The sequence below is a fragment of the Lampris incognitus genome, chromosome 3, assembly GCF_029633865.1.
Source record: "Lampris incognitus isolate fLamInc1 chromosome 3, fLamInc1.hap2, whole genome shotgun sequence".
NCBI classification, from domain to species: domain Eukaryota; kingdom Metazoa; phylum Chordata; class Actinopteri; order Lampriformes; family Lampridae; genus Lampris; species Lampris incognitus.
This window is the reverse complement of record NC_079213.1, coordinates 23,407,817-23,428,159: the sequence shown is the minus strand read 5'-3', so window position 1 is coordinate 23,428,159 and position 20,343 is coordinate 23,407,817. Positions and strand designations below refer to the sequence as shown.

At 47.3% G+C, this 20,343-nt stretch overlaps 4 non-coding genes across 4 annotated transcripts; all 4 read left to right on the top strand.

The window, feature by feature from the left end:
* Positions 1 to 4,548: 4,548 nt before the first annotated feature.
* On the top strand, positions 4,549 to 4,620 carry trnad-guc (transfer RNA aspartic acid (anticodon GUC)). Its single transcript has one exon. It is a non-coding gene; the product is annotated as a tRNA-Asp (tRNA).
* A 4,479-nt stretch (positions 4,621 to 9,099) lies between these two features.
* Positions 9,100 to 9,172, top strand: trnar-acg (transfer RNA arginine (anticodon ACG)). The gene has a single exon. It is a non-coding gene; the product is annotated as a tRNA-Arg (tRNA).
* Positions 9,173 to 9,783: 611 nt separating this feature from the next.
* Positions 9,784 to 9,855, top strand: trnad-guc (transfer RNA aspartic acid (anticodon GUC)). Its single transcript has one exon. It is a non-coding gene; the product is annotated as a tRNA-Asp (tRNA).
* A 7,060-nt stretch (positions 9,856 to 16,915) lies between these two features.
* Positions 16,916 to 16,990, top strand: trnad-guc (transfer RNA aspartic acid (anticodon GUC)). Its single transcript has one exon. It is a non-coding gene; the product is annotated as a tRNA-Asp (tRNA).
* The last annotated feature ends 3,353 nt before the right edge of the window (positions 16,991 to 20,343 follow it).

The window sequence follows — 20,343 nt, the reverse complement described above, 5'->3', positions numbered from 1 at the left end:
CTGTGTCAGTCTAAATAAAGAATGCCACGGAGAGGTTGTGTCGAGCGACAGCGCTGTGTCCTGACGTGATTTAAAAATACAATATTGGCGACGAGGATGGCTGATATCTCTCTCCCACCACCTGCCCCCTTCCTGGCATTACCTGGCGAGCCTCCGGTACCATGGACTCGCTGGCTACATAGTTTTGAAAATTACATCATCGCCTCAGGGCTCGACGACGTGAGCCAGGCTAGGAAGACAGCTCTGTTGCTACACTGCTTGGGAGCAGAGGGTCATCGTGTGCTCGGGACTCTGGGAAACGTCACAAACTTTGCCGAAGCTGTGGGACTTATGAGCACCCATTTCGCTGCTCCACAGAGTGCCCTCCTTCGGCGATTTATATTCCGTCAGCGACACCAACTGCCTGGTGAGTCTGTGCGGCAGTACGTAGCTAATTTGCGAGGGCTAGCTAGCTCATGCAAGTTTGGCGCGCTTCAGGACGAGATGGTTCGCGACCAGCTAATCGAACACACCAACAACGCAAAGGTGCGTGAGACTCTCCTGCTGGAAAAAGACGATCTGCTGCTGTCCAGAGCAATTACCATCGCACTACAGGTTGAGGGAGCAGCTGAGTGTGCTGCTATGCTAAATACACAGCAAGTGGCCACCTCCAGTCAAGCTGCCAACGACTCCTCCCTCTACTCACGGCTGCCCCTCGGGACGCAACCCAGCCAGAGCGAGGCGGGCGCCGACTCCACTGGGGACGTCTTGCAACTGCAACGACGGCGTTCTCGGCCCCGCCCTCAACAGTCCTGTGGTAACTGTGGGTCTCGGTCTCATGTTTCAAGGGCTCAGAACTGCCCTGCCCGTGGCCAGACATGCCGTAGCTGCGGTAAGCACAATCACTTTGCCAACGTCTGTCGATCTTCCCCGGCTGGGTCAGAGGGCCACACCCCCCAGTCTTCAACCGCCGTCATTCACAAGGTGAGCTCTGCGCCAGTGTCATTCAAATCATGCACAGTCAACATTAATGATGTGTGCATCCCCCTGCTGTTGGACACCGGTGCAAGTGTGTCTCTCCTGAATGTTGATACCTACAGTCAATTTTTCGGTTCACTGCCACTGTCCGCACCCTCAGCTGTCCTCTGTGGGTATGGTGACTCCAAAATCGATCTGGTTGGCTCTCTCCAAGTGACTGTCCGCTATGGAACCAAGCTGGTGCCCAATGCAGTTTTTCATGTGGCACGCCGTGGGGCCAACCTGATGGGCCTGGACCTGTTCTCCGCTCTGGGGTTCTCCCTCTTAGACACAAGGGGGGCAGCAATCCTGACTGTCGCCACACCTTGGCAGCAGAAGTGGCCATCGCTGTTTATGGGGCTGGGCTGCCTCTCCGCCTTCACCCATCAACCTCTCCTCAACCCTGCTGTGAAATCTGTCATCCAACCACTGCGCCGCATCCCGTTGGCTCTCCGTGATGGGGTCTCCGCCGAGCTGCAACAACTGCTGGAAGCTGGCATCATTGAACCGGTGGACGCGTCACCTTGGGTCTCAAACCTCGTGGTGGCTAAGAAGAAGTCGGGGGGCGTGCGTGTCTGCGTCGATCTACGTGCAGTAAATAAGGCAGTGGTCCCTGATAAGTATCCACTGCCCACCTCAGAAGAACTAACTGCTCAGTTCTATGGCTCTGAGGTGTTCTCCAAGCTCGACCTCAGACAGGGGTACTTACAGGTGCCCCTCCACCCCAGCAGCCGAAACCTCACAGCCTTTGTGACACATGCAGGAGTGTTTCGCTACACCAGGATGCCTTTCGGTCTCAGCTCCGCCCCTAGCTGCTTCCAGAAAATCATGGTCTCCGTGCTGGCTGGCATACTGGGCGTGGCCATTTATCTGGACGATATAGTGGTACACGGGCCCACCAGTGAAATCCACGACAAGCGCCTTAACATGGTCTTCGCAGCCCTGTCCAAGCACAAGCTAACTCTCAATGCTGAGAAATGTGTCCTCTCTGTGCCAGCCATCGACTTCGTGGGGTTCCGGCTGTCAGCGAGCGGTGTAACTCCACTACAATCCAACGTGGACGCCATTCAGGCCATCCCTGAGCCCAGCTCGGCCGCCCAGGTCGCCTCCTTCCTGGGTATGACAAGTTACTACCTGAGGTTTCTTCCCCAGTACTCTGCGACCACAGCCCCCCTGCGCCAGCTGCTGCGTAAGGACGAGCCATGGGTGTGGTCAAAGGCATGCAGTGACGCTGTGCGTGATCTCAAGACTCAACTGACTTCACCACCAGTGTTGGCTCACTTCGACATCTCCAGCTCCACCTTTGTGACCTGTGACGCATCAGCCACAGCGATAGGGGCCGTGCTGTCTCAAACCCAGAACGGTGTGGAGAAGCCCATTGCCTTCGCCTCCCGTGCCCTCAACCTGACCGAGCAGCGGTACTCCGTGGGTGAGCGTGAGGCGTTAGCCTGTATCTGGGCTTGTGAAAGGTGGCACCTCTACCTCTATGGCCGCTCCTTCACCCTCAGGACAGATCACCAGGCCCTGACAGCGCTGCTGTCCACATCTGGGACAGGCCACAAACCCCTGAGGCTGCACCGCTGGTCTGACCGCCTCCGCCAGTACAACTTCAGCCTGCAGTTCACCCCAGGCAGAGACAATGTTGTCGCCGACCTGCTCTCTCGCTCTGTCTCCACCCCAGCTCCACAGACGGACACTGACTGTGTGGAAAAGGACATTGTCCAAATGCTACACACACCCCTCCAGGCCACTGTCTCTCTGCAGGAGCTGAGGGCAGCCTCCGAACAGGACCCTGTCCTCTCCCAGCTCCGCACCTACATCCAGAACGGCTGGCCTCGCAAGGTCCCAGAGGAGCTGGCTGCGTTCGCCCGAGTCAGACAGGAGCTCTCCTGCTGGAACGACACCTGCGTGGCACGTGGGTTTTGCACAGTGGTCCCAGCTGCTCTCTGTGCACGTGTTTTGAATACGGCGCATGAAGGCCACCTGGGCATTGTGAAACTGAAACAGCGCTGCCGAGACCTGGTGTGGTGGCCGGGGATAGACAGAGATATTGAGGCTCTGGTGAAGGACTGTTCTGCCTGCCTTGTGAGTGGCAAGACTGGCCACCAGGCTCCCCCACCCCTGCAACCTCTCGCCTGGCCCTCTCAGCCCTGGGAACACCTGCAGTTGGACATTTGTGGTGAGATCCATGGAGTTCCCCACCACCAACGCTTCATGGTGGTCGCCTACGATCTACACTCAAAATGGCCTGAACTCACCACTTCCGGCACTGTGACCTCACAGATCATCATCGACTTCCTGGACTCTCTTTTCTCTCGCTGGGGCCTCCCAAAGGCCATCACCACTGACAACGGCCCTCAGCTGGTCTCTGCTGAGTTCACTGCTTATCTCGAAAGCAAGGGCATCCGTCATATACGCACTGCGTACTACCACCCCCGGGCCAATGGCGGCGTTGAACGTTTTCACCAGTCAGTGAAGAACGGCCTCAGAGCACACATGGCCCAAGGGTGCTCTTTCACGCAGGCCATCCGTCACACTCTGCTGCACTATCGGGCCACACAGCACTCGACCACAGGCGTCTCCCCAGCCTCTCTCATGCTAGGCCGGGAACTGTGCATGCCCCTTGACAGGCTCCGCCCCTCCACACCTCAGGCACCTCCCTCTGGGGTCAGAGCCTCAGTCACTCGTCAGCAGACGCGGATGAAGCAACGGTTTGACCAGTCAAAACGAACCAGGGTGCCAGACATCAATGTGTCAGACTGGGTCAGGGTCCGCAGGCCCCACAGGGACAATAAAATGGCTTCATTCTGGTCCTCTCCTCTCCAAGTCACCCGTCAGCTGGGCCCAGCCACTTACCTCCTCAGAGATGGCACTCGGTGGCACTCCAGTCATCTACGGAAGGTGTCAGCTCCGCCACACACAGCTGGTGACACAACCATAGCCATTCCCTCAGCATGGCGAGACGCCCCGGGGCTTCATGCAGCTCCTACACGGGCCCCAGACATTTCTGGGCCTCAGCTTCCCCTGCCATCTCCCTCATCACATAGAGTTTCACCAACACTAAATACTGCGTGCTAACTGAATGCGACGCGAGGGAGCTTCAGGAACTAATTAGTTTCACTGCTTTAATTTTTACAAAAATGTCCCAAATGGCCTCAAATGACGCAGCGCTGTAGTGCACGATGTAGTGGGTTGTTTTCTGCTGAAATGTTGTTGGATGCCCTGTTTTATTTACTTGATGTCCCTCGCGTTGAAAAGCGCTATGTCACGGACGAGAAACTTCTCCAGTCTGCTCTCGATCGCAAAGCTGATAGGGACACGGTTTCTTACATGACGGTTTCAGTGTGGACAGAGTGTCCGATGCGACACGATAGTCACACATTCGCATCCAGTTAGGACACGATGTAAGGAGACTTCCACTCACTGCTGGTGAATATCTCTCGACTCAGTTCATCCGTTGCTTATGCTGTCATTAAGCTCTTTTCTGGTCCTCTATATGCATACCGTCCGGTAAAGAGCCATCAATAGGCCCACGTTTTCCGTTGCAGAGAGTCCTCGTTAGTGTAGTGGTTAGTATCCCTGCCTGTCACACAGGAGACCGGGGTTCAATTCCCCGACGGGGAGGATGCATTAACTTACGACTTGAGTCGTTACCATGTTGACTTCTCCCTATGTTTCCTTCAACGATGGCAGGAGTGCGATTGTCTGCTTCTTGCTGGGGAAAACTAAATCAACAGCAAACCAAGGCAACAGTAAATACCTATCTAATATCTCTGCCTGCTCTTTCCTCTTTGGCTGTTGAAACATCAGAGGCAAAAGTAAACGCAGAGAAATCCAAAACTTTATATAGAGGATATAGAAATAGCAGAAAAATGTCCATATAAGGCCAAAAATAGCTATACCAAAATACTAGGTTTTAATTTAGGCAAAGGAACTTAAATTTGAAAGGTAATAGATTAGAAGAGAACTGCAATGACTTCAACGTTGGACACAACAGGAATTTTACAAAGGTCGTACAACATCACATCAAGAGAAATATAAACGGAGAAAGTGATGTGCAAACACAATTTGTCTTGTGCGCAGTTTTAAACAGTTTACGGTTTTGTGTAAAGATTGGTAACGCGCTGTGCTGTGGTGGTGGTGGTACGGTGTTTAGTGCTCTGCGTTGCAGACACAGCAACTCAAGTTTGAATCCCGGGCATGGCAGTGGTTGTTTTGAATTCATGGTTCTATGAAGGACTTTCGCATTGGGAGTAATTTAACTGAAAAATACTTAAGTGCAAATGTATTTCCATGCACAACATGCTATCGTGCCATTATAACTGAAAGTTTGGTGTGACCCCAAGGCACCGTGCAGTAAAGCATAACAGTTGAAAGAGTATTGTTGAACATAATGTGCAGTCTCACATATACAGCCAGTCAGGCACTGTATTATTTACTGCGCTATAAGCAGCTATTTTGGTCCTTGCGGGTATCCATATGTGTGTGTGTGTGTGTGTGTGTGTGTGTGTGTGTGTGTGTGTGTGTGTGTGTGTGTGTGTGTGTGTGTATGACTTCCGCGCATGTGCAATAAAAGTTCTCTTCCTGCCCCACCAAGTACGACTGGACGTCTAATGTTTGCTCCTGCAGTCTAACTCTACAAAAGTATATTAACATACCAAACAAGTATGTAGCTAGACATCCGTGACATAAATATGAACAATGCAACAGGTTATGGGCCCAGTGCCATGTCTAGTCAGCGATTTAATAGACTTTTGTTCGACGGCGACGAGAGAGGATACGAGTTATGGGAAACTCGCTTCCTAGCCCACATGGAGTTGAGAGGACTCGGCGAGACTCTGCTGAACGTGCCAGTTATCGCTGCGGGCGAAAATGCTGTCCAGTTGAGAGAAGCAGACGTCAAGAAAAACAGAGAAGCGTACGCGGAGCTAGTGCAAGTTTTAGACAACAAGAGCTTGTCACTAATTATGCGGGATGCAGCAGCCGACGGTAGGGCGGCATTGAAGATACTTCGGCAACATTACGCGGGCAAAGGGAAACCGCGCGTGGTGAGTTTATATTGTGAACTCTCAGCTCTTCGCATGGAAAGCAACGAGACCGTCACGGAGTATATTGTTCGTGCAGAGACAATATTCTCGTCGTTGAAAGGAGCCGACGAGAACATAAGTGACGGGTTGCAAGTGGGAATGGTAGTGAAAGGACTGCCGGACTCTTTCAAACCGTTCGTGGTTCATATTACTCAGAGTAGTGACAGCCTGACATTCAGTGAATTTAAGGCAAAACTAAGGAGCTTTGAAGACACAGAAAGGTACAAGCCGAGTAATGGTGATGACGGGGACAGTGTGATAAGAGCTGCCACAGCAGCCACCACCTCTCGTGGAAGAGGTAGAGAGAGAAAGAGCATGGCCGAAATTGAGTGCTTCAGATGCCACAAAAAAGGGCATATGTCTCGAACATGTACGAGCATGCCTGAACCAAGAAGAGCGGAACGCAGGAGAGACGCGCGAGGCCGGGGGAAGCAGCGAGACGCCATCGCGGGAGTGACCGGAGCAGAGCAGGGTGCAGCGGGGGACCAGGACGGACGCTGGGGAGCGCACCGAGAGACAGACGGCACCCACCGAGAAATAGAGGCGGACGCCGATGACCGGGAAGGCAGGTCATATTGCTTCAAGATGAAAGAGGACACCAGGCCGGTGAGGCGGACTGTCAACAACAGAGGTTTGATGGTCGACTGTGGCGCGACGTCACACATGATAAATGACTTTACAAAGTTCAAAACAGTCGATAAAGGCTTTAAGCCCAAGAGTCACGTGATTGAACTTGCAGACGGGACAAAGGCTACCGGAGTTGCCAAGGCCAGAGGAGAAGCTGAAGTCACCTTAATTGACAGCGAAGGAAGAAAGGTGACAGCACGACTGAAGAGGGCCCTGTATATCCCGACGTTTCCTCAGGACATTTTTTCTGTTAAAGCAGCCTCAAGTAACGGAGCAGAAATCCACTTAAAGGAATGTGAAAATTGGATGGGGTATAAAAACGAGGGTACCAAGTTTAACATTTAAGTATTTGGGAAACTGTATTATTTGTCTACAGCTAATAATACTGATGATAATGTTGACGGATACAAAGGATGTCATGATATTGAAACGTGGCACAGAATCCTTGGTCATTGTAACTTAGATGATGTTTCAAGACTAGAAGGTGTAGTTGAAGGAATGATGATTAAGGGGAAAAATGACAAATCTAACTTCAACTGTGAAACATGTACACAAGGAAAATTTGTGGAGTCTAGAAATAGACAGGCTGATAGCAAAGCTAAAGGAATACTTGAACTAGTCCATACAGATCTGTGCGGCCCGATCGAGCCTACTGATAAAGATGGGTATAAATACACCATAGCTTTCACAGATGACTATAGCAGTATGACATGGACATATTTCATGAGGTCAAAGAGTGATACAGCTAAGGCTACCGAAAAATTCTTAGCTGACACTGCCTCCTTTGGGCAGGTGAAAACCATTAGGTCAGACAATGGTACCGAGTTCACTGGAGGATGTTTCCAAGATCTGCTGAGAGAAAATAAAATTAGTCACCAAACTAGTGCCCCCTACTCGCCGCATCAGAACGGCACGGCAGAACGAAACTGGAGAACATTATTTGACATGGCACGATGTATGCTGCTAGAAAGTAAGATGCCAAAACAGCTATGGAGGTTTGCGGTGCAGACAGCTGCACAGATACGCAACAGGTGCTATTGTAAGCGATTAAAGCAAACCCCATACAGTGCTTTCGCAGGGAAAACACCAAATATTTCCCATATGATGGTTGTTGGCACTGAGTGCTATGCCTATAGACAAGACAAAAAGAAACTGGATCCAAGGTGCGAGAAGGGCATTTTCATAGGATATGATAAATACAGCCCTGCATACAATGTATATTATCCAAAAACAGGAAAAGTGTCATAGCATAGATTAGTTAAGTTCATACAGAAGAGCAACAGAGACTGCCAGACACAAACAGGTCCACACAACGATGGAGACAGCTATGAGGATATAGACTCATACGAGCCTGATGTAGTACCAGTTAGGACTGATGAGCAGCCCCAGATTACAGGTACAGGAGGTGAAAGTGGTACACTTTCTAATAACCAGGGGGATAGTGAGGGCAGAAACCGCTACCCAACTAGAGAGAGGAAGACCCCAAAATATCTTGAAGAATACCACTGTAAAGCAGAATGTACTGACGAGCAAAATGTGGATTATTTTTATAGAGCTGTATTTGGGGTACCAAACACATTTAAGGAAGACCTGTTTTTCTTTTCATGTAAGTCTGTAAAGGTGAGCCTGAGTGAGGGTGTTGAACATAATGTGCAGTCTCACATATACAGCCTGTCAGCCACTGTATTATTTACTGCGCTATAAGCAGCTATTTTGGTCCTTGCGGGTATCCATATGTGTGTGTGTGTGTGACTTCTGCGCATGTGCAATAAAAGTTCTCTTCCTGCCCCACCAAGTACGACTGGACGTCTAATGTTTGCTCCTGCAGTCTAACTCTACAAAAGTATATTAACATACCAAACAAGTATGTAGCTAGACATCCGTGACATAAATATGAACAATGCAACACAATGACTTCAACGTTGGACACAACGGGAATTTTACAAAGGTTGTACAACATCAGATTAAGATAAATATAAACGGAGAAAGTGATGTGCAGACACAATTTGTCTTGTGCGCAGTTTTAAACAGTTTACGGTTTTGTGTAAAGAGTGGTAGCGCGCTATACTGTGGTGGTGGTGGTACGGTGTTTAGTGCTCTGCGTTGCAGGCGCAGCAACTCAGGTTTGAATCCCGGGCATGGCAGTGGTTGTTGTGAATTTATGGTTCTATGAAGGACTTTCGTATTGGGAGTAAGTTAAGTGAAAAATACTTAAGTGCCCATGTATTTCCATGCACAACATGCTATCGTGCCATTATAACTGAAAGTTTGGTGTGACCTCAAGGCGCCGTGCAGTAAAGCATAACAGTTGAAAGAGTATTTTTCCAGTCAAAAGCCATGTGTGTGTAATATGTGTGAGTTGAATTGAACAGACAGAGGTGCCGTCTATGGACTAGTGGCGCAATGGATAACGCGTCTGACTACGGATCAGAAGATTCTAGGTTCGACTCCTGGCTAGCTCGTTTTACATGGGAAAAAGTCTCTTTAAGAGTGTCCATGGTACCACACAGTAATTTGTAGGTGTGTTATGAGTCCAAGAAATGTCTGGCAAAATGGTTATCACATAGAGTTTCACCAACACTAATCACTGTGTCCTAACTGAATGCGACGCGAGGGAGCGTCAGGAACTAATTAGTTTGACTGCTTTATTTTTTTACAAAAATTTCCCAAATGGCCTCAAATGACGCAGCGCTGTAGTGGACGATGCAGTGGGCTGTTTTCAGCTGAAATGTTGTTGGATGCCCTGTTTTATTTACTTGATGTCCCTCGCGTTGAAAAGCGTTATGTCACGGACGAGAAACATCTCCAGTCTGCTCTCGATCGCAAAGCTGATAGGGACACGGTTTCTTACATGACGGTTTCAGGGTGGACAGAGTGTCCGATGCGACACGATAGTCACGCATTCGCGTCCAGTTAGGACACGATGTAAGGAGACTTCCACTCACTGCTGGTGAATATCTCTCGACTCAGTTCATCCGTTGGTTATGCTGTCATTAAGCTCTTTTCTGGTCCTCTATATGCATACCGTCCGGTAAAGAGCAAACTATAGGCCCACGTTTTCCGTTGCAGAGAGTCCTCGTTAGTATAGTGGCTAGTATCCCTGCCTGTCACGCAGGAGACCGGGGTTAAATTCCCCGACGGGGAGGGTGCATCAATTTATGACTTGAGTCGTTACCATGTTGACTTCTCCCTATGTTTCCTTCAACGATGGCAGTAGTGCGACTGTCTGATTCTTGCTGGGGAAAACTAAATCAACAGCAAACCAAGGCAACAGTAAAAATCTATCTAACATCTCTGCCTGCTCTTTCCTCTTTGTTGTTGAAACATCAGAGGCAAAAGTAAACACAGAGAAATCCAAAACTTTATATAGAGGATCTAGAAATAGCAGAAAACTGTCCATAAAAGGCCAAAAATAGCTATACCAAAATACTAGGTTTTAATTTAGGCAAAGGAACTTAAATTTGAAAGGTAATAGATTAGAAGAGAACTGCAATGATTTCAACGTTGGACACAACAGGAATTTTACAAAGGTTGTACAACATCAGATCAAGATAAATATAAACGGAGAAAGTGATGTGCAGACACAATTTGTCTTGTGCGCAGTTTTAAACAGTTTACGGTTTTGTGTAAAGATTGGTAGCGCGCTGTACTGTGGTGGTGGTGGTGGTACGGTGTTTAGTGCTCTGCGTTGCAGGCGCAGCAACTCAGGTTTGAATCCCGGGCATGGCAGTGGTTGTTGTGAATTTATGTGTAGCGAATTCGGGGGGCAGTCTGGGAGACCGTCGCCATGGCCGGGACGCGAACCTGTGTCTCCCGCTCCGCAAGCGACAACGTTAACCAGTCGACTAAAGGGTCTGACCCTTTAGCCGAGCGGTTAGCGATGTCGCCTTGTGGCGCAGCACACCCCACTCCTGGTACCAAAATTATGTAGCCCGTGGAATTAGATACCACACAGGACACAATTACTTCCGGGGTTCTTGTAGCTTTAATTTTATTGTTTGAACCTTCGAATGCAGATCGTTTTACTGAGTGCATACATTCCTGTGTCTTTCGAGCAAACAGCTCATAAATGTTCACAGATGTGGCAAGTTTAACAGAAAAGATTTTAAAAAGGGAAATAATAAATACAAAATACGGTGCAAAATACGGCAGTGGACTATGTACGTTAAACAGGGTTTAACAAAGACATGTGGAACTTCCTGAAGATCGCGCAACTTCTCACTCTGTCAGTTACCTTTAAACAGAATTAAAATGCATATAAAACCTTTACATCCCAAATACAATGGCATGGTGTGGCTTTATTCACGCCAACATTACCTTGTCATGCCTGCAATGGCGAACAGCGGTCGACGGCTCGCGCCCAAAATCACCGAACATCAACTCCAGTAGCGTCTAAATCAAACCATCTTGTCAAATTACCGACATACAATATTGTTTGGAATAATGTTACAGGTATATTTCACAAGATATTTACCCTTACTTACTACGGAGTCAGAGCCTCGTCACACCGCAATCTTCAGGCGCCCCACACAAGAAAAAAAGAAAGAATACCCAAGATGCACTTGGATAACTTGCACGGAGTTACAATAAAAGTCCGCCACTGCCACTTACTGGTCAAAACATGCAATGACAACCAAAACTATAAAAATACACTCACAATCTGCCTCACAATTTAAATACATCAAATGACATTTTACATGGCTTGACAGTGTAACAATTACATATATTAACAGTTAAACTATACTAAATTTAAGTGGAAAATCATTTAACATATTTAACAGATTTACCACCCGGCTACATATGGTTCTATGAAGGACTTTCGTATTGGGAGTAAGTTAGGTGAAAAATACTTAAGTGCCCATGTATTTCCATGCACAACATGCTATCGTGCCATTATAACTGAAAGTTTGGTTAGACCTCAAGGCGCCGTGCAGTAAAGCATAACAGTTGAAAGAGTATTTTTCCAGTCAAAAGCCATGTGTGTGTAATATGTGTGAGTTGAATTGAACAGCCAGAGGTGCCATCTATGGGCTAGTGGCGCAATGGATAACGCGTCTGACAACGGGTCAGAAGATTCGAGGTTCGACTCCTGGCCAGCTCGTTTTACGTGGGAAAAAGTCTCTTTAAGAGTGTCCATGGTACCACACAGTAATTTGTAGGTGTGTTATGAGTCCAAGAAATGTCTGGCAAAATGGTTATCACATAGAGTTTCACCAACACTAATCACTGTGTCCTAACTGAATGCGACGCGAGGGAGCGTCAGGAACTAATTAGTTTGACTGCTTTAATTTTTACAAAAATGTCCCAAATGGCCTCGAGTGATGCAGCGCTGTAGGGCACGATGCAGTGGGTTGTTTTCAGCTGAAATGTTGTTGGGTGCCCTGTTTTATTTACTTGATGTCCCTCGCGTTGAAAAGCGCTATGTCACGGACGAGAAACTTCTCCAGTCTGCTCTCGATCGCAAAGCTGATAGGGACACGGTTTCTTACATGACGGTTTCAGTGTGGACAGAGTGTCCGATGCGACACGATAGTCACACATTCGCATCCAGTTAGGACACGATGTAAGGAGACTTCCACTCACTGCTGGTGAATATCTCGACTCAGTTCATCCGTTGGTTATGCTGTCATTAAGCTCTTTTCTGGTCCTCTATATGCATACCATCCGGTAAAGAGCCAACAATAGGCCCACGTTTTCCGTTGCAGAGAGTCCTCGTTAGTATAGTGGCTAGTATCCCTGCCTGTCACGCAGGAGACCGGGGTTCAATTTCCCGACGGGGAGGATGCATCAATTTATGACTTGAGTCGTTACCATGTTGACTTCTCCCTATATTTCCTACAACGATGGCAGGAGTGCGACTGCCTGCTTCTTTCTGGGGAAAACTAAATCAACAGCAAACCAAGGCAACAGTAAAAACTAGTGTTGTAGTCAAGACTGCACCAACCGAGACAAAGACATTATCGAGCCTAGAGAGTATCGAGACAAGACCAAGACATTTGGAGGTCGAGACCAAGACAAGACCAAGACATTTGGAGGTCGAGACCGAGATAAGACCAAGACTGTATATATCAAAGAAAAATCACAACAAAACAGAACAAATGACCAGTATCTTTTTTTTTAAATCAAGTTTGCTTTTACACAAATGCAACAGCAACATTTCTTTTCAGCAAGGTATTTTTTAATAATTTTCTTGAACATTTTGCATTTTGGTGCTTTGCCAGCTATTTTGACTCATTTTCAAGCAATTAAGTCTTTTTTTGTTTATATCTTGCAAGAAGATGTTAATCTGGATTTGTTGAATTATTGTGCCTAAGTGTAAACAGATAAATACATCATCTGAAATAAGATACACTTTCTTTTAGTTTTTGCACGAGTCTTATAAAAGACATGTAGATTTCCAAAGATGCAAAAAAGTGAGCACACTCACATAGAAAAAGAAAAAACAACTTAGGTGCACGGCTATGAAGAACTTTCACAACAACAGAGAAGGCCAGACAATGTCCTTTTTATAAGTATCAATTCTCCTGGGCAGCCATAACAACTTTGCTTCATAAAATTAAAGCATAAATTTACTAGGAATAATTTAACTGAAAATTGTGGCATGCCAAGCATGAACAAAATGCGTAAAACCCTTAAAAATCTGAGCTCAACACTAAGAATACACTCACAAAGGGGTGGTTGTGAAAGACCTCAAAGGTCCCATTTCTGGGCCAGGGTTAGGGTGAGATGGGATGATCCTGCATGGCTCTAGGGATGAGGAGGTTAAATAAAAGCTTGGTTGCACTTCAGAAAAATTAGAGCCTGAAGCATTTTGTGACCTAAACAGGCTCGGTGGGGCCTCATGATGATGCCTCCTCTACTAAATACCCTCTCAACTGGTGCAGAGGATGCTGGAACTGACAACACCTTCAGTGCAGAGTTGTGGAGTTGTGGAAATCTGTCATGGTTTTTGTCCCAGAAGACAAGTGCATCATCAGTTTCAGTATCCTGTATGGCATCAAAGTATTTACTTATCTGTGCCCTGATACTTGTATCTTGGCCTGTGCTGCGCTTTTCGTGAGCCTTGTAACGAGAAAGAAGGCGTGGGCATTTGACTGGAGGTGAATCACCAGGTGACTCTCCATTTCTGGCCCCGTAGTCCATTGCACTACCTTCACAGTCCATCAAGTTTTCAACCTCAGCGATCAAAGTGTCTGAAAAACACAAGCAAATGGAATAAAAAAAAAAACAGGTTAGATTAAAGGATATACAGTGTCTGCAGGTATCAAATAATAAACTGCTCTCACAATATTTTTCTCTTGATGTAAAATGTATGTGTGTATACCTGTCAGTGTTTTCTTCAGCTCATCTCTAAACTTCATGAGTGGCGTTGCATTTAGCCCATTAGTAACATCCAGATCCACCCAGCTTAATCCAAACTGTGGATCAAGCATTGTAGCTAAAAAATAGACATTATAGCTGAAAGGTTCCTGTCCCCCACTGTCTTTAGTCATATTTGTTTTGCCAAAGATTCCACTGACTCTTTTAATCAGAGACTGATGGAGGGCCTTTACTAATGGCCAACACTGTACTCGTGTCTCCCCCATCTTCACAAGGTGTGTATGCAGGTCCAGAACAGTCGGAACAACCATGCTAATGGTAACGGATTTCTCTCCCTCTGTCAGGTCTGTTGCCTGAGAATGGTGCGAGAACTGAAGTCAGCTCTTTAAGCTGGTTCCACTCACGAGTGCTGAATACCACTTCTTCATAGTCCTTGCTGCACATTTCAGTCAGAGCTTTATGGTCCAGAGATGTGAGGGCCTGCACTTGTTTGAAAGTGCTGTTCCAGCGAGTGCGGTTTGCAACAGGAATAGTCTTAGTAAAGTCAAATGCAGCCTCAAATTTGTCTTTGAACTGTGAGCTGCTGTGTAACAGAGTTGAGAAGCGTGATGTTTTGGCAATGCTGCGAGAGATGGCTTTAACTTCCTTCATGCTGTCATTCACAACTAACTGCAGGGGGTGAGCAAAACAAGAAAGACGCTCACCTGATGACCAGAGTAGCACTGTGTCCTCCACAGAATTCATGTCCTCCCACAGGTGCTCATCATCTAGATTCTCCTCCTCACTCTCACTGCCATCTGACTGCTGTTGTGGCATCTGAACTTTAAAAGCACACTTCATATTGGCAGCATTGTCTGTAACAATATAACTTATCTTCTGACGGATACCATATTCGTCGGTGATCTCCTCAAAGGCAGAAGAAATTCGCTCTCCACTATGTTTGCCTGTGAAACGTCTACAGTCCAGCAAGTAGGATTCAAGGGCATAGGATTAATTTGACTTGTTGCACACATGAGCAGTTACTCCGAGGAAGGAACGCAGTCTACGATCAGACCAGATATCAGTAGTTAAGGACACTGTTGAGCTTTTCTCCAGCTTCTCAAGAACAGTCTCCTTAACTTTCTTTACCAAAACTGGTATGTGTTTCTCACAAATTGTTCTCCTAGAGATTGGTGTGTACTTGTTATCTACAATCTCAAGAAAGTGTTTAAAATGTTCATTTTCCACAAGGGACAGTGGCAGGCAACACCCAATTATCAAATTTTTGACAATGGCATCGCTGATGGCTTGCTGCCTTGGGGAATGGAGACTGTAGATCTGCACTTTCTGGGCAAAGGATGCCATAGTTGGCTGTGTAGCATCTGCCTGTTGTCCAGCCTTGTACTCCAGGAACCTGAAATTGAGGAGGAATTAAAATGATTACGTCCCACCAATACCAAGAGAAAATTCTCAGAAGATTCAAACGTTACATCTCTAACAGGCATGTGCTTAGTACAAACAAGCAACAAATTATAGAAGCCTACCTAATATCTCTGCCTGCTCTTTCCTCTTTGCCTAAATTAAAACCTAGTATTTTGGTATAGCTATTTTTGGCCTTATATGGACAGTTTTCTGCTATTTCTAGATCCTCTATATAAATTTTGGGATTTCTCTGTGTTTACTTTTGCCTCTGATGTTTCAACAGCCGAAGGAACTTAAATTTGAAAGGTAATAGAATAGAAGAGAACTGCAATGACTTCAATGTTGGACACAACAGGATTTTTACAAAGGTTGTACAACATCAGATCAAGATAAATATAAAGGGAGAAAGTGATGTGCAGACACAATTTGTCTTGTGCGCAGTTTTAAACAGTTTACGGTTGTGTGTAAAGATTGGTAGTGTCCTGTACTGTGGTGGTGGTGGTACGGTGTTTAGTCCTCTGCGTTGCAGGCGCAGCAACTCAGGTTTGAATCCCGGGGATGTCAGCGGTTGTTGTGAATTTATGGTTCTATGAAGGACTTTCGCATTGGGAGTAATTTAAGTGAAAAATACTTAAGTGCCCATGTATTTCCATGTACAACATGCTATCGTGCCATTATAACTGAAAGTTTGGTGTGACCTCAAGGCGCCTTGCAGTAAAGCATAACAGTTGAAAGACTATTTTTCTAGTCAAAAGCCATGTGTGTGTAATATGTGCGAGTCGAATTGAACAGACAGAGGTGCCATCTGTGGCGCGATGGATAACGCGTCTGACTACGGATTAGAAGATTCTAGGTTCGACTCCTGGCTACCTCGTTTTACGTGGGAAAAAGTCTCTATAAGAGTGTCCAAGGTACCACACAGTAATTTGTAGGTGTGTTATGAGTCCAAGAAAAGTCTGGCAAAATGGTTATCACATAGAGTTTCACCAACACTAATGACTGTGTCCTAACTGAATGCGACGCGAGGGAGCGTCAGGAACTAATTAGTTTGACTGCTTTATTTTTTACAAAAATGTCCCAAATGGCCTCAAATGAAGCAGCGCTGTAGTGGACGATGCAGTGGGCTGTTTTCAGCTGAAATGTTGTTGGATGCCCTGTTTTATTTACTTGATGTCCCTCGCGTTGAAAAGCGTTATGTCACGGACGAGAAACTTCTCCAGTCTGCTCTCGATCGCAAAGCTGATAGGGACACGGTTTCTTACATGACGGTTTCAGGGTGGACAGAGTGTCCGATGTGACACTATAGTCACACATTCGCGTCCAGTTAGGACACGATGTAAGGAGACTTCCACTCACTGCTGGTGAATATCTCTCGACTCAGTTCATCCGTTGGTTATGCTGTCATTAAGCTCTTTTCTGGTCCTCTATATGCATACCGTCCGGTAAAGAGCAAACAATAGGCCCACGTTTTCCATTGCAGAGAGTCCTCGTTAGTATAGTGGTTAGTATCCCTGCCTGTCACGCAGGAGACCGGGGTTCAATTCCCCGACGACGAGGATGCATTAACTTACGACTTGAGTCGTTACCATGTTGACTTCTCTCTATGTTTCTGTAACCCGCACTTTGCGTTCGGCCGTCGTCTCCCTACACGCCCTGGGACTCTGCGTTGTGTTTGTTGTAGTATGATGTTGGCGTGGAAAAGGAAGGAGGCGGAGGCTTGGGATCGTGGCTGAGACCTGGACACTTTATTGGCACTCGCTTACACTTCACCTCTCATCAATCAGCTGGCCGCTGGCCTCCTCATACTCACAGCTTCCGGCAGACAAACAAAAAACCATGTGATCAACGTAGCCTTTTGCCCGGGACAAGACTTAGGGGTACGGTGTTGCAAAAGGGACAAACATCGCCATTTGCGGCATTCCCAGGGGAACATACAGCGTAACAGTGCCACCCTGTGGCGGAAATACATTACTACCTTACATCTACCCCTTCTTTAATTGATGGCGTCCCAGCCATCAGACCAAACAAAACAAAACAAATAAAACTTATGAGCATAAACATTAAAACAGATCACACTGAAAGTGACGTATTAATACCATGAGTTGCATATGAAATGTAGATGTGTAAATGCAATCAAAGTAAATAAACCATTAATAAAACTTGTTTTTTTTTTTTCGTGGATTATACGTGCCTTGCTACTCTCTCTGCTATGGCCCTCTGCCACAATGTCCAGCCCCTCTCTATCTTCTGCTGTTCCTCTTTTGATCTCACCACCTGTGACTCGTAAGACAGTTTCTTTGGGGGACGTCGAGTTCTCTGTGGGTTCCTCCTCAGGCTGGGGCCATCAAGTGCGTTGGTGTCACTGACATTTAAGTCCTCTTCCCCCCCTTGACTCACTTTTTCGGCTTCCTCCCCCATTACCTCCATGCCATCCACCTCCCAGTCCCCCATGTCCGACTCAACTCCTGCACTTGTTGCTGCACCAGCCCGCTCCACCGGAAGAAACATACACTGTGTAAGAAGGTTGCGGTGAACCACTCTCTCTTTTTCACCATCCTCTGTTCGGACCACATACACAGGTATACTGGGTTGTTTCTTCACCACAATGTATGGGCGTGACTCCCATCTGTCTCCCAGTTTCTGCCGTCCCTCCACATGACATATTTTGACCAAGACTCTGTCCCCTGGGCTGAAACCTTGACTCTTTGCCTTTTGATCATAATGCCTTTTCTGCTGCTCTTTTGCATGTCGTGAGGCCTGGTTAGCCTGAGTATAAGCTTCCGACAGACAGTCATGCAGTGTCTGGACATATTCACTATACTCACATGGCTCTTTGGTGGTAGAAAGCCCAAAAATCAGGTCGACTGGGAGTCGTGGATGTCTACCAAACATTAGGTAATATGGTGTGTACCCAGTAGAGTCATGTTTGGTGCAGTTATACGCATGTGTCATTGCATCCACATACTCATGCCAGTGGGGTTTCAGGTGAGGCTCTAGTGTCCCCAGCATGTCCATGAGAGTCCGGTTGAACCTTTCGGTGGTGCCGTTACCCTGGGGGTGATAGGGGGTTGTGTGTGTCTTAGTGACACCAGTACACTTACACAGCTCTTTCACCACAGCACTTTCAAAATTACGCCCCTGGTCTGCATGTAGTTTTGCTGGGAATCCAAACCGACAGAAAAAGTTCTTCCACAGTACCTTCGCCACTGTACAGGCTTTTTGGTCTTTAGTGGGATAGGCCTGGGCTTACCGGGAGAAGTGGTCAGTGACAATAAGCACATTTTCTATGCCTCCCTTTGATTTCTCCAGAGTCAGAAAGTCTACACACACAAGTTCCATAGGAGCGCTGCTGTGAATACTGACCAGGGGAGCCCTGAGGCCTGCAGTCGGAGTCTTTCTGAGGCAGCACCTTTCACACTGCTCACACCAAGCCTTGATTTCCTGGAACATCTTAGGCCAGTAAAACCTCTCCCTTATCATCTGCAGCGTTCTCTCAAACCCTAAATGCCCTGAGTCATCATGAAGTGCAGTCTTGACGGATGTGTGAAATCTCTCTGGTAGTACCAGCTGCTCTACTACTCCCCTTTGACAGTCTTGGACCTGACGATACATTATTCCATCCCTTACTAATAACCTCCGCCACTCTTTTAAGAGAAGGCAAACCTGCCTGCCACCACCAATCCTCTCGCTGCGGCTCGGTTTTTGGTTCACACTTTTAAAGTGCAAAACGGGACCGATTACAGCATCCTCTTTTTGCCCTGCACGAATCTCCTGTTTTGTCAATGCAGGTAGAGAGTCCATCCCCACATCTTGATAGGATTCACCGAGCGTGTGTGACAGAGGTTCTTGATGCTCAGGTCCCTCTGAAGCGGAGCTTTCCAGTTGTTGGGGAGATTGTTCCTCTACACACCTTTGTACTTTGACTGATACAAGCTGAGGGCAGGTTTGCAGGACTTGGGTGACCTCCTGGTTAGACAGCCGGGAGAGGGCATCAGTGTTCGCATTATTCTGTCCCCTTCGATACTGCACATCAAAATCAAATGCTGACAGCCGAGACACCCACCGCTGACCTGTAGCATCCAATTTTGCAGACGACATGACATACTTGAGGGGGTTATTGTCTGTCTGGACTGAGAACTTGCGCCCATATAGATGGTCATAGAACTTGTCGGTCACTGCCCATTTCAGAGCGAGGAACTCTAGTTTGTGTGCAGGATACCTCGTCTCTGCTGGGCTCAAGCCTCTGCTGCCATAAGCTACGACTCTCTCGACTCCGTCCTGAACTTGGGCTAATACAGCACCAAGCCCCTCCCCCGAGGCGTCAGTCTGGAGCAGAAAGGGTAGGCTGTAGTCTGGATAGCCTAACACTGGAGCAGTTGTCAATCTTTCTCTCAGTGACTGAAAAGCCTCCTCACACTCATCAGTCCAGACAAAGGGCGGATCAGGCACTAACCTCTTCTTCCCCCCTCTCCGTTTCTTTCTAGGGTCACCAGCGGTAAGGTGGTACAGGGGCGCGGCCAAGGTAGAGTAACTGCACACAAACCGCCTGTAATATCCGGTGAATCCCAGGAACTGAAGCACCTCTTTACGATTCGTGGGCCTCGCCCAGTCCTTGACTCTGCTGATCTTCTCTGGGTCTGTCCTGATGCCCTCCGCAGACACCAGGTGACCCAAGTAGTGCACCTCCTTTCTCACAAGCTGACATTTGGAAGGCTTCAACTTCAAGCCATGCTCCTTCAGTCGATCGAACACCAGCTGCAGCCTCTCCAGATGCTCATCAAAGGTTTTAGAGAATATGATCAGATCATCAAGGTAGATCAGGAGATGGGTGAAGTTCAGATCGCCAAAGCAGCAGGTCATGAATCTCTGGAAGGTGGACGGAGCGTTTTGAAGGCCGAAAGGCATTCTGTTG